Genomic DNA, 13,639 nt, shown 5'->3' on the forward strand with positions numbered 1-13,639 from the left:
TGCTCAGTATTTGTTCAGAATACCAGCTACTTCCGCATCACTTTAAGAATTACTCCTATTCTTCGTTGTTCCCATTTATTTTTCTTTTTTCATAGTACATAGTACAGTAGGTCTGTCACGAAACCCATCAGAAGACTTAGTTACTTAAAAAAAAAAAAAAAGGACCTTGTATGCCAAAAAGCATTTTGCAATGTATAAGTCTTGGGGTATAAAATAAGGTCTGGAGAGATGCCTGGTGTGGCAGAAAAGCCAATTCTGTAATACCTCGGGCCGGATTCCTTATCTGTAAATGAAGCAAATGGACCTTAATGTAGCTCACAGTTCTCCACCATTTTCCCTAGTCTTCGTATTCTTTGTGTGAATACCTCACTACCACACGCTGCACCTCTTATATACAGTGATTCTCAGGATGGTGGGGGTTGGGGCATGCATGTGGCTTCCCCCAACCTCCCCCCCGCTCTCCACTCCACCCCAATCTTGGTCCGGATCTAATTATCACTGATCGGGATATGCTCTGGAAAGCTTCTGGGTCTTCAGAATATGCCTATACATTTAAGCCACAGTCATCTCTCAGTCATATCAGGTATATGCTCTGTGCCACCGAGAACCACAAAGCCTGACTTTTAAGAAGAACATTTAAGAAGGGTCTTGAAAGAGCTATTAATCAAAGGATCTTATCTTTCCTCATGCAGTTTTAAAGCCTACCTTTATCCTAAAGGAGATGACGTTTGTTTACCGAGCCCTCATGCCGGTCCCCAAAATAAATGTTCTCTGCTAGGATTCACCCTTCCATGTCCTGACCTAAGCACTCCATTGTCATCAGCCAACTTGGCTGGCTATGCCTTTCCTTCAGGCATTAGTGCCTAAATGAATTAACCCTCTCAGATACACCACTGAAGATGGGTCAGTAAAAGTAGCTGACGAAAGGAATTGTAGACAGTGCAGAAGGCATCTGTTAACTACTTGGGTGGGAGCAGGGGTGGGGAAGATTTCTCTATGCCCAAATCATCCTTCCAACACCTATACATATAACTGACTTTCCTCACGTTTACTAAATTATGATCCAAATCTGCTTCTGTTGAAAATGTGTGAATCATTTTATCTTCTCCAAGAAGTTGCTGGGCAAAGACAAAAGAGGTTAGTATATTCCGTTTAAAATGTTGAATTCAGATGAGTCCTTTAACTATACTAGCCATCTATCTCTAGAGTAGTTAGTATTAAAAAATGTATTATCTTCTCCTTTTTTCCTGAATAAATAGGAAACTATCTTCTAGGGCAAAGGTTTGTAACTCAAACCTTCTGAAATTTTGCAGTTAGCCATGTGTGCTCTTCCCTGGGGAAATGGCTCAGCACTTCAAAATTAGGGCTTAAAGGCCAAGTCAGTTTTGAGATACATAAAAATTCATTCTTTTACACATTCACTCAGCAAATATTAGTTAAGTTTCTTGAACATATAAGGCACTAGGGATAGAGATAAAACGATCTGTCCATTCAGGAACCCCAAATTTAATATGAAAAACAATAGAAAGAAATAGAAAACTAAAATATGGTAGAAACTTGACTTTGCGAACGGATATATCCTGAGAGCTTCTGAATCCCCAAACGTATGCTGTACCTTATTTAATCCTAATAGTCTTATGATATATATAATTAACCCCACTACAAATTACTAAACATCATAGCCCTTTAGGTCACTTAAAATTCTTCAAAACCACAAATGCCTTGGTCCCATATCTGGTGTAATGAATATTATGATCCAGGTACTATAGGAGCACATAGGACAGGTAACTCGTCCAGCCTGGAGCAGGGGCAGACAGTGAGGGTTCCCTTGAAAGGCTGGCATCAGAGCAGGAGTTCAGAAGAGAGAGGGTAAGTCAGATAAAGGGGGAGTGGGTGATTCTAGGCATAGAAAACAGCATATGCAAAAAAGAAACAAGACCTATTACACTCTCTTTGATGAACTTCAAGTAAATTAATAATAGCAAGACACGCACACACACACGCATTCATAATTTACTATCATCCAGGCTGTTTTAAGCATATAACCTATGTTAACTTTTAGAATCTACCCAATAAGGAAGATGGTGGCGTAGGAGGACGCTGGGCTCACCACGTCCTGCTGGTCACTTAGATTCCACCTACACCTGCCTAAATAACCCAGAAAACCGCCAGGAGACTAGCAGAACGGAGTCTCCGGAGCCAAGCGCAGACGAGAGGCCCATGGAAGAGACTAGGAAGGGCGGAGAGGCGGTGCGCGTTCCACAGACTGGCGGGAGGGAGCTGGGGCGGAGGGGCGGCCCACCAGCCAAGCAGAGCCCCTGAGTCTGGCTGGCAAAAGCGGTGGGGCCAGACGGAGTGTGTTTGGACAGCAAGCGGGACTTAACATCTGGAAGGTTCTAAGTTAACAGCTCTGCTCGGAGAGAGGGAAGGCTGGAAGACGATGGGAGGGAGAGTCGTTGAGCCCCGGACGACAGAGCTCGGCTTGGCGGGGAACAAAGGCGCTTGCCAGCGCCATCTCCCTCGCCTATCCCCCAGCCCAAATCCCAAAGGGAACCAGTTCCTGCCAGGGAACTTGCTCGCACCGTGCAAACACCCAATGCTGTGCTTCTGTGGAGCCACCCCTCCGGCGGCGGGTCTGACTCCCTCCCGCCGCCACCGGGCCCGTCCTGAAGTGGATCACCTAAGGAGAAGCGAGCTAAGCCTGCCCCCCCCCCCCCCACCGTGCACCTTGCCTACCCATCCCAGCTAGTACGCCAGATCCCCAGCACCACAAGCCTGGCAGTGTGCAAGTAGCCCAGACGGGCCACGCCACCCCACAGTGAATCCTGCCCCTAGGAGAGGAGAAGAGAAGGTACACACCAGTCTGACTGTGGCCCCAGCAGTGGGCAGGGGGCAGACATCAGGACTGACTGCGGCCCACCCACCAACGCAAGTTATTCAAGACAGCACAGGGGAAGTGCCCCGCAGTCCCGCACCACTCCAGGGACTATCCAAAATGACCAAATGGAAGAATTCCCCTCAAAAGAATCTCCAGAAAATAACAACAGCTAATGAACTGATCAAAAAGGATTTAAACAATATAACAGAAAGTGAATTTAGAATAATAGTCATAAAATTAATCACTGGGCTTGAAAACAGTATAGAGGACAGCACAGAATCTATTGCTACAGGGATCAAGGGACTAAGGAATAGTCAGGAGGAGCTAAAAAATGCTATAAATGAGCTGCAAAATAAAATGGAAACGACCACAGCTCGGATTAAAGAGGCAGAGGAGCGAATAGGTGAACTAGAACATAAAATTATGGAAAAAGAGGAAGCTGAGAAAAAGAGAAAAAAATCCAGGAGTATGAGGGAAAAATTAGAGAACTAAGAGATACACTAAAGAGAAATAATCTATGCATAATTGGTATTCCAGAGGAGGGAGAGGGAGGGAAAGGTGCTGAAGGTGTACTTGAAGAAATCATAGCTGAGAACTTCCAGTATCTGGGGAAGGAAAAAGGCATTGAAATCCAAGAGGCACAGAGAACTCCCTTCAGACGTAACTTGAATCGATCTTCTGCACGACATATCATAGTGAAACTGGCAAAATACAAGGACAAAGAGAAAATTCTGAAAGCAGCAAGGGATAAAAGTGCCCTAACATATAAAGGGAGACCTATAAGACTCGTGACTGATCTTTCTTCTGAAACTTGGCAGGCCAGAAAGGAATGGCAGGAGATCTTCCATGTGATGAACAGAAAAAATATGCAGCCGAGAATCCTTTATCCAGCAAGTCTGTCATTTAGAATAGAAGGAGAGATAAAGGTCTTCCCAAACAAACAAAAACTGAAGGAATTCATCACCACTAAACCAGCCCTACAAGAGATCCTAAGGGGGATCCTGTGAGACAAAGTACCAGAGACATCGCTACAAGCATAAAACTTACAGACATCACAATGACTCTAAACCCGTATCTTTCAATAATAATACTGAATGTAAATGGACTAAATGTGCCAACCAAAAGACATAGGGTATCAGAATGGATAAAAGAAAACAAGACCCATCTATTTGCTGTCTACAAGAGACTCATTTTAGACCTGAGGACACCTTCAGGTTGAGAGTGAGGGGATGGAGAACTATTTATCATGCTACTGGAAGCCAAAAGAAAGCTGGAGTAGCCATACTTATATCAGACAAACTAGACTTTAAATTAAAGGCTGTAACAAGAGATGAAGAAGGACATTATATAATAGTGACAGGGTCTATCCATCAGGAAGAGCTAACAATTATAAATGTCTATGCGCCGAATACCGGAGCGCCCAAATATATAAAACAATTACTCATAAACACAAGCAACCTTATTGATAAGAATGTGGTAATTGCAGGGGACTTTAACACTCCACTTACAATAATGGATAGATTATCTAGACACACGGTCAATAAAGAAACAAGGGCCCTGAATGACACATTGGATCATATGGACTGGACAGATATATTTAGAACTCTGCATCCCAAAGCAACAGAATATACTTTCTTCTCGAGTGCACATGGGACATTCTCCAAGATAGATCACATACTGGGTCGCAAAACAGCCTTTCATAAGTATAAAAGAATTGAAATCATACCATGCATACTTTCAGACCACAATGCTATGAAGCTTGAAATCAACCACAGGAAAAAGTCTGGAAAACCTCCAAAAGCATGGAGGTTAAAGAGCACCCTACTAAAGAATGAGTGGGTCAACCAGGCAATTAGAGAAGAAATTAAAAAATAAATGGAAAAAAACGAAAATGAAAATACAACAATCCAAATGCTTTGGGATGCAGCAAAGGCAGTCCTGAGAGGAAAATACATTGCATTCCAGGCCTATCTCAAGAAACAAGAAAAATCCCAAATAAAAAATCTAACAGCACACCTAAAGGAAATAGAAGCAGAACAGCAAAGACAGCCTAAACCCAGCAGAAGAAGATAAATAATAAAGATCAGAGCAGAAATAAACAATATAGAATCTAAAAAAACTGTAGAGCAGATCAACGAAACCAAGAGTTGGTTTTTTGAAAAAATAAACAAAATTGATAAACCTCTAGCCAGGCTTCTCAAAAAGAAAAGGGAGATGACCCAAATAAAATCATGAATGAAAATGGAATTATGACAACCAATCCCTCAGAGATACAAACAATTATCAGGGAATACTGTGAAAAATTATATGCCAACAAACTGGACAACCTGGAAGAAATGGACTAATTCCTAAACACACACACACTTCCAAAACTCAATCAGGAGGAAATAGAAAGTTTGAACAGACCCATAACCAGCAAAGAAATTGAATCGGTTATCAAAAATCTCCCAACAAATAAGAGTCCAGGACCAGATGGCTTCCCAGGGGAGTTCTAACAGACGTTTAAAGCAGAGATAATACCTATCCTTCTCAAGCTATTCCAAGAAATAGAAAGGGAAGGAAAACTTCCAGACTCATTCTATGAAGCAAGTATTACTTTGATTCCTAAACCAGAGACCCAGTGAAAAAAGAACTACAGGCCAATATCCCTGATGAATATGGAGGCAAAAATTCTCAACAAGATACTAGCAAATCGAATTCAACAGCATATAAAAAGAATTATTCACCATGATCAAGTGGGATGCATTCCTGGGCTGCAGGGCTGGTTCAACATTCACAAATCAATCAACGTGATACATCACATTACTAAAAGAAAAGATAAGAACCATATGATCCTGTCAATCAATGCAGAAAAGGCATTTGACAAAATTCAGCACCCTTTCTTAATAAAAACCCTTGAGAAAGTTGGGATAGAAGGAACATACTTAAACATCATAAAAGCCATTTATGAAAAGCCCACAGCTAACATCATCCTCAGTGGGGAAAAACTGAGAGCTTTCCCCCCGAGGTCATGAACACGACAGGGATGTCCACTCTCACCGCTGTGGTTTAACATAGTGTTGGAAGTGCTAGCATCAGCAATCAGACAACAAAAGGAAATCAAAGGCATCAAAATTGGCAAAGATGAAGTTAAGCTTTCACTTTTTGCAGATGACATGATACTATACATGGAAAATCCAATAGACTCCACCAAAAGTCTGCTAGAACTGATACATGAATTCAGCAAAGTTGCAGGATACAAAATCAATGTACAGAAATCAGTTGCATTCTTATACACTATAATGAAGCAACAGAAAGACAAATAAAGGAACTGATCCCATTCACAATGGCACCAAGAAGCATAAAATACCTAGGGATAAATCTAACCAAAGATGTAACAGATCTGTATGCTGAAAACTATAGAAAGCTTATGAAGGAAATTGAAGAAGTTATACAAAGAAATGGAAAAACATTCCATTCTCATGGATTGGAAGAATGAATATTGTCAAAATGTCAATACTACCCAAAGCTATCTACACATTCAATGCAATCCCAATCAAAATTGCACCAGCATTCTTCTCGAAACTAGAACAAGCAATCCTAAAATTCCTATGGAACCACAAAAGGCCCCGAATAGCCAAAGTAATTTTGAAGAAGACCAAAGCAGCAGGCATCACAGTCCCAGACTTTAGCCTCTACTACAAAGCTGTAATCATAAAGACAGCATGGTATTGGCACAAAAACAGACACATAGACCAATTGGAATAGAATAGAAACTCCAGAACTAGACCCAAAAAGTATGGCCACCTAATCTTTGACAAAGCAGGAAAGAATATCCAATGGAAAAAAGACAGTCTCTTTAACAAATGGTGCTGGGAGAACTGGACAGCAACATGTAGAAGATTGAAACTAGACCACTTTCTCACACCATTCACAAAAAAAACCTCAAAATGGATAAAGGACCTGAATATAAGACAGGAAACCTTCAAAACCATAGAGGAGAAAGCAGGAAAAGACCACTCTGACCTCAGCTGTAGCAATCTCTTACTTGACACATCCCCAAAGGCAAGGGAATTAAAAGCAAAAATGAACTACTGGGACCTTATGAAGATAAAAAGCTTTTGCACAGCAAAGGAAACAACCAACAAAACTAAAAGGCAACCAACGGAATGGGAAAAGATATTTGCAAATGACATATCGGACAAAGGGCTAGTATCCAAAATCTATAAAGAGCTCACCAAACTCCACACCCGAAAAACAAATAATCCAGGGAAGAAATGGGCAGAACATGAATAGACACTTCTCTAAGGAAGACATCCGGATGGCCAACAGGCGCATGAAAAGATGCTCAACGTCGCTCCTCATCAGGGAAATACAAATCAAAACCACACTCAGATATCACCTCACGCCAGTCAGAGTGGCCAAAATGAACAAATCAGGAGACTATAGATGCTGGCGAGGATGTGGAGAAACGGGAACCCTCTTGCACTGTTGGTGGGAATGCAAATTGGTGCAGCCGCTCTGGAAAACAGTGTGGAGGTTCCTCAAAAAATGAAAAGTAGACCTACACTATGACCCAGCAATAGCACTGCTAGGAATTTACCCAAGGGATAAAGGAGTACTGATGCATAGGGGCACTTGTACCCCAATGTTTATAGCAGCACTCTCAACAATAGCCAAATTATGGAAAAAGCCTAGATGTCCGTCAACTGATGAAAGGCTAAAGAAATTGTGGTTTATATACACAATGGAATACTACGTGGCAATGAGAAAGAATGAAATACGGCCTTTTGTAGCAACGTGGATGGAACTGGAGAGTGTGATGCTAAGTGAAATAAGCTATACAGAGAAAAACAGATACCATATGTTTTCACTCTTATGTGGATCCTGACAAACTTAACAGAAACCCATGGGGGAGGGGAAGAAAAAAAAAAGAGGTTAGAGTGGGAGAGAGCCAAAGCATAAGAGACTGTTAAAAACTGAGAACAAATTGAGGGTTGATGGGGGGGTGGGAGGGAGGGGAGGGTGGGTTATGGGTATTGAGGAGGGCACCTTTTGGGATGATCACTGGGTGTTGTATGGAAAACAATTTGACAATAAATTTCATATATTGAAAAAAATAAAAATCAAAAAATTGTAAAGGGGCACCTGGGTGCCTTAGTTAAAAAAAAAAAAGAATCTACCCAATAACTATGTGAAACAGGAACTAGTATGTACCCCATTTTACAGTAAGAAAACCAAGGCACAGAGAATATTAGTGACTTTCCAAAGTTACGGTGCCAGTAAGTGGCAGAGCCAGGATCTCAACCTAGAAAGTTAGATTCCAGAGTTCACACTCTTAACTCTCCATCTTGGGGAAAGGAGAAAGGACAGGAGGGGCTGGAAGAGTAGGTAACAGTCAGATCTCATAGGTCTTAGTTTAGCATTCTAGGGAGTCTGGATTTTGTCCTGAACATAATGAGGAACCATTGAAGTATTTCAACAAGAGAAACGACAAAATTTGATTGGAATTTGAAAGTCTCCTTCGGAAATCTAAAGTAATGATCAGAAAGGTACTCAGTGGACTTGAGAAAAGAGTGGAAGACATTGGTGAGACCCTTCACACAGAGATTAAGAATAACACAGCAGAGAACGGGTTCAATAAACAAAACAAGAAACAGGCTTGATGGAATGAATGGCAGGCTGGAAGAAGAAGAGGAACAAATTAATGATCTGGAAGACAGGGTAATGGAAAGTAAGCAAGCTGAACAAAAGAGAGAAAAAAGAATTATGCAAAACGAGAATAGACTTAGGGAATTCAGTGACTCCATCAAATGTAATAACATTCCTATTATAGGGATCCCAGAAGAAAAAGAGAAAGAGGGAGACAATGTATTTGAAAACATCATAGGTGAAAACTTCCCTCATCTGGGGAAGGAAACAGACATCCAGATCCAAAGGCACAGAGAACCACCCCCCCCCACCAAAAATCAAGAAAAGCAGATACACACTAAGACACATTGTAATTAAAAAGGTAAAATGTAGTGATAAAGAAAAAAAAATAAAAGCAACAATACAAAAGAAGACATTTACAAGGGAAAACTAGCAGTTTTTTCAGCAGAAACCTGGCAGGCCAGAAGGAAGTGGCATGATATAGTCAAAGTGCGGAATAGTAAAAACCTGCAGCCAAGTATCTATCCAAAAAGGCTATCACTCAGAATAGAAGGAGAGATAAAGAGTTTCCCAGACAAACAAGACCTAAAGGAGTTCGTGACTACTAAAGCAACCTTATCAGAAATATTAAAGGGGACTCTCAGTGGAAAGGGAAGACCAAAACTGACATATAAAAGGAGGAAAAGCAAAAGCAATGAAAATGTATATTTCTGTAAAAAATCAAAGAACCAGCAAAATAAAAGATGTAAAATATGAAACCATATACCTAAAACCTGGAGAGGAAAGGAGAAAAGAATGGATTCAAACTTAAACAGCCATCAACTTGATGCAGACTGCTACATGCCAAAGAGGTTATATAGAAATTTAAATGGTAACCACAAATCAAAAATCAGCAACAGCTATGCAAAGAATAAAGACAAATCTATCACTAAAGAAAACCAGCAAACCATGAAAAAAGGGGAAGAAAGGATCAGAGAAAAACTTCAGAAATAACGACAAAACAAGTAATAAAATAATAACCTTGAATGGAAATGGACTAAATGCTCCAATCCAAAGACACAGGGTGAAAGAATGGATAAAAAATGAGACCTATCTATATGCCTCCTACAGACAACTCATTTTAGACCTAAAGACACCTGCAGATTGGAAGTGAGGGGGTGGAGAAACATTTATCATACAAATGGATGTCCAAAGAAAACCAGAGTAGCAATACCTATATCAGACAAAATCGATTTTAAAACAAAGACTGGGGGCGCCTGGGTGGCGCAGTCGGTTGAGCATCCGACTTCAGCCAGGTCACGATCTCGCGGTCCGTGAGTTCGAGCCCCGCGTCAGGCTCTGGGCTGATGGCTCAGAGCCTGGAGCCTGTTTCCGATTCTGTGTCTCCCTCTCTCTCTGCCCCTCCCCCGTTCATGCTCTGTCTCTCTCTGTCCCAAAAATAAATAAACGTAAAAAAAAAATAAATAAATAAAACAAAGACTGAAACGAGACAAAGGACACTATATAATAATAAAGGGGACAATCCAACAAGAAGATATAACAATTGTAAATATTCATCCAACATGGGACCATCCAGATACATAAAGCAGCTAATAACACACAAGGAAGTAATCAATGGTAATGCAATAATAGTAGGGGACTTTAACACCCCCATTTATATTAATGGATCATCAAAACAGAAAATCAATAAAGAAACAGTGACTATGAATGATACATTGGACCAGGTGAATGTAATAGATATATTCAGAACATTCCATTCTAAAACAGCAGAATACACATTCATTTCAAGGGCACACGAAACATTCTCCAGAATAGTTTACATGGCAGGCCACAAAACAGTCTCAACAAATCCAAGAAGACTGAAGTCAAACCATGCATATTTTACAGCCACAACACTATGAAACTAGAAATCAACCACAAGAGAAAGTCTGGAAAGTACCCAAATAAATGAAGGCTAAATAATATGCTACTAAACAATGAATTTGAATATACTGATTACCAACAAGGAGATTGAATCAATAATCAAAAAACTTCAAATGAACAAAAGTCCAGGACCAAACAGTTTCACAGGCCAACTCTACCAAACATTTAAAGAAGAGTTAATACCTATTCTTCTTAAACTATTCCAAAAAGAGAAGAGAAAGGAAAACTTCCAAATTCATTCTATGAGGCCATAATTACCCTAATACCAAAGCCAGATAAAGACACCAGGAAAAAAGAGATTTACAGGCCAATATCTTTGATGAACAGAGATAACAAAAGTCCTCAGCAAAATACTGGCAAACCATATCCAACAATACATTTTAAAAAGGCATTCACGACCAAGTGGGATTTATTCCTGGTATGCAAGGGCGGTTCAATATTTGCAAATCAATCAACATGAGACATCACATCAATAAGAGAAAAGACATGGGGCGCCTGGGTGGCACAGTCGGTTAGGCGTCCGACTTCAGCCAGGTCACGATCTCGCGGTCCGGGAGTTCGAGCCCCGCGTCAGGCTCTGGGCTGATGGCTCAGAGCCTGGAGCCTGTTTCCGATTCTGTGTCTCCCTCTCTCTCTGACCCTCCCCCGTTCATGCTCTGTCTCTCTCTGTCCCAAAAATAAATAAAAACGTTGAAAAAAAAATTTAAAAAAAAAAATAAGAGAAAAGACAAAAAGCCATATGATCATTTCAATAGATGTGGAAAAAAATTTTTGAAAAAGTACAACATCCATTCATGATAAAAGTGCTCAATAAAGTAGTTTTAGAGGGAACATATCTCAATATAAACAACCTAACCTTACACTTAAAGCATCTGGGAAAAGAACAACAAACAACCCAAAACCAGCAGAAGGAAGGAAATAATAAAGATTAAGGCAGAAATAAATAATATAGAAAATAAAAACAAAACAAAAAAAAACACAGAGTGGAACAGATAAAGGAAACCAGGAGCTGGTTCGTTGAAGAGATAAACTAAATTCATAAACCTCTAGCCAGACTCATCAAAAAACAGAGAAAAGATTCAAAGAAATAAAATTACAAATGAAATAGGAGAAATAACAACCAACACCACAAAAATACAACTATAAGAGGACATAATAAAGGCCGCGTATGAAAAACCCACAGCAAACATCATCCTCAAGGGGAAAAACTGATAACTTTCCCCCTAAGGTCAGGAACAAGACAAGGACGTCCATTCTCACCACTGTTATCCAACATAGTACAGGAGAGAGTCCTAGCCACAGCAATCAGACAAGAAAAAGAAATAAAAGGCATCCAAATTGGTAAAGAAGTCAAACCTCCAGTATTTGCAGATGACATGATACTCTATATAGAAAACCCTAAAGACTACACCGAAAAATTTACCAAAGTTGATAAGTGAATTCAGTAAAGTCTCACGATACAAAATCAGTGTGCAGAAATCTGTCGAATTTCTATACATTAATAATGAAGCAGCAGAAAGAGAAATTAAGAAAACAGTCCCACTTACAATTGCACCAAAAGCAATAAAATACCTAGGAACAAACAGGTGAAAGACCTGTACTCTGAAAACTATAAAACACTGATGAAAGAAATTGAAGACGACACAAAGAGATGGAAAGACATTCCATGCTCGTGGATTGGAAGAACAAATATTGTTAAAATGTCTTTCTACAGATTTAATGCATTCTCTATCAAAATACCAATAAGCATTTTGCACAGAGCTAAAACAAACAATCTTAAAATTTGTGTCGAACCACAAAAGACCCTGAACGGCCAAAGTAATTTTGAAAATGAAAAGCACAGCTGGAGGTATCACAACTCCAGACTTCAAGCTCTATTACAGAGCTGTAGCAATCAAAACTGTATAGCACTGGCACAAAATAAATAGTGAAGAGAATATCCAGAAATAAACCCACAATTCTATGGCCAATTAGTCTTCAACAAAGGTGGAAAGAACAACCAATGGAAAAAGACAGTCTCTTCAACAAATGGTGGTGGGAAAACTGGACAGCTACATGCAACATAATATAACTGGAACACTTTCTTACACCATACACAAAATTAAACTTAAAATGATTAAGGACTGAAATGTGAGACGTGAGACCATAAAACTCTGGGAACAGAGCACGGCAGTAATTTCTCTGACATCAGCCATAGCAAGATTTTTCTAGATCTATCCCCTGAGGCAAGGGAAACAAAAGTAAAAATAAACTATTGGGACTTCGTCAAAATCAAACAGCTTCTGCTCAGCAAAGGAAATGATCAACAAAACTAAAAGGCAGCCTACTGATGGGAGAAGATATTTGCAAATGACATATCGGATAAAGGGTGAGTATCCAAAATATAAAAAGGACTTATGCATTCCCACACCCTAACCCTACTGACTCTAACCCTAACCCCACCTCCAAAAACAAATAATCCAATTTAAAAATGGGCTGAAGACCTGAACAGACACTTCTCCAAAGAAGACATACACATCACCAACAGACACATGAAAAGATGCTGAACGCCCACTCATCATCAGGAAAATGCAAATCAAAACTATAATGAGCTATCACTTCATACCTGTCAGAATGGCTAAAATTGACAAAACAAGAAACAACAGGTGTTGAGGAAAATGTGGAGAAAAAGGAACTACTTTGCACTGTTGGTCAGAATGCAAACCGGTGCAGCCACTGGGGAAGGCAGTGCAGAGGTTTCTCAAAAAGTTGAAAATAGGGGTGCCTGGGTGGCTCAGTTGGGTAAGCGTCTGACTCTTGATTTGGGCTCAGGACATGATCTCAAGGTTTGTGGGATCAGCCCTGTATCAGGCTCTGCACGGACAGCAGGGAGCCTACTTGGGATTCACTCTTTCCCTCTCTCTCTGTCCCTTTCCAGCTCACACATGCTCTCTCTCTCTCAAAATAAACATTTTTTAAAAGTTAAAAATAGAACTACCCTACAATCTAGTAATCACAATAGTGGTATTTACCCAAAATGTACAAAAACACTAATTCAAAGGGATACATGCACCCCGATGTTTATAGCAGCATTATTTACAATAGCTAAGCTATGAAAGCAGCCCGTGTCCAGTGATTGATGAATGGAAAAAGAAGCAGAATATACACATAATGGAATATTACTCAGCCATAAAAAGAATGAAATCTTGCCATTTGCAACAACATGGA

At 40.1% G+C, this 13,639-nt stretch overlaps 1 protein-coding gene across 5 annotated transcripts in view; it reads right to left on the bottom strand.

The window, feature by feature from the left end:
- TRMT9B (tRNA methyltransferase 9B (putative)) overlaps window positions 1-13,639 on the bottom strand; it is a 71,090-nt gene that overhangs the window by 26,197 nt on the left and 31,254 nt on the right. The window lies entirely within an intron of this gene.

The sequence above is a fragment of the Herpailurus yagouaroundi genome, unplaced genomic scaffold, assembly GCF_014898765.1.
Source record: "Herpailurus yagouaroundi ecotype Mexico unplaced genomic scaffold, PumYag 181, whole genome shotgun sequence".
Classification (NCBI taxonomy): domain Eukaryota; kingdom Metazoa; phylum Chordata; class Mammalia; order Carnivora; family Felidae; genus Herpailurus; species Herpailurus yagouaroundi.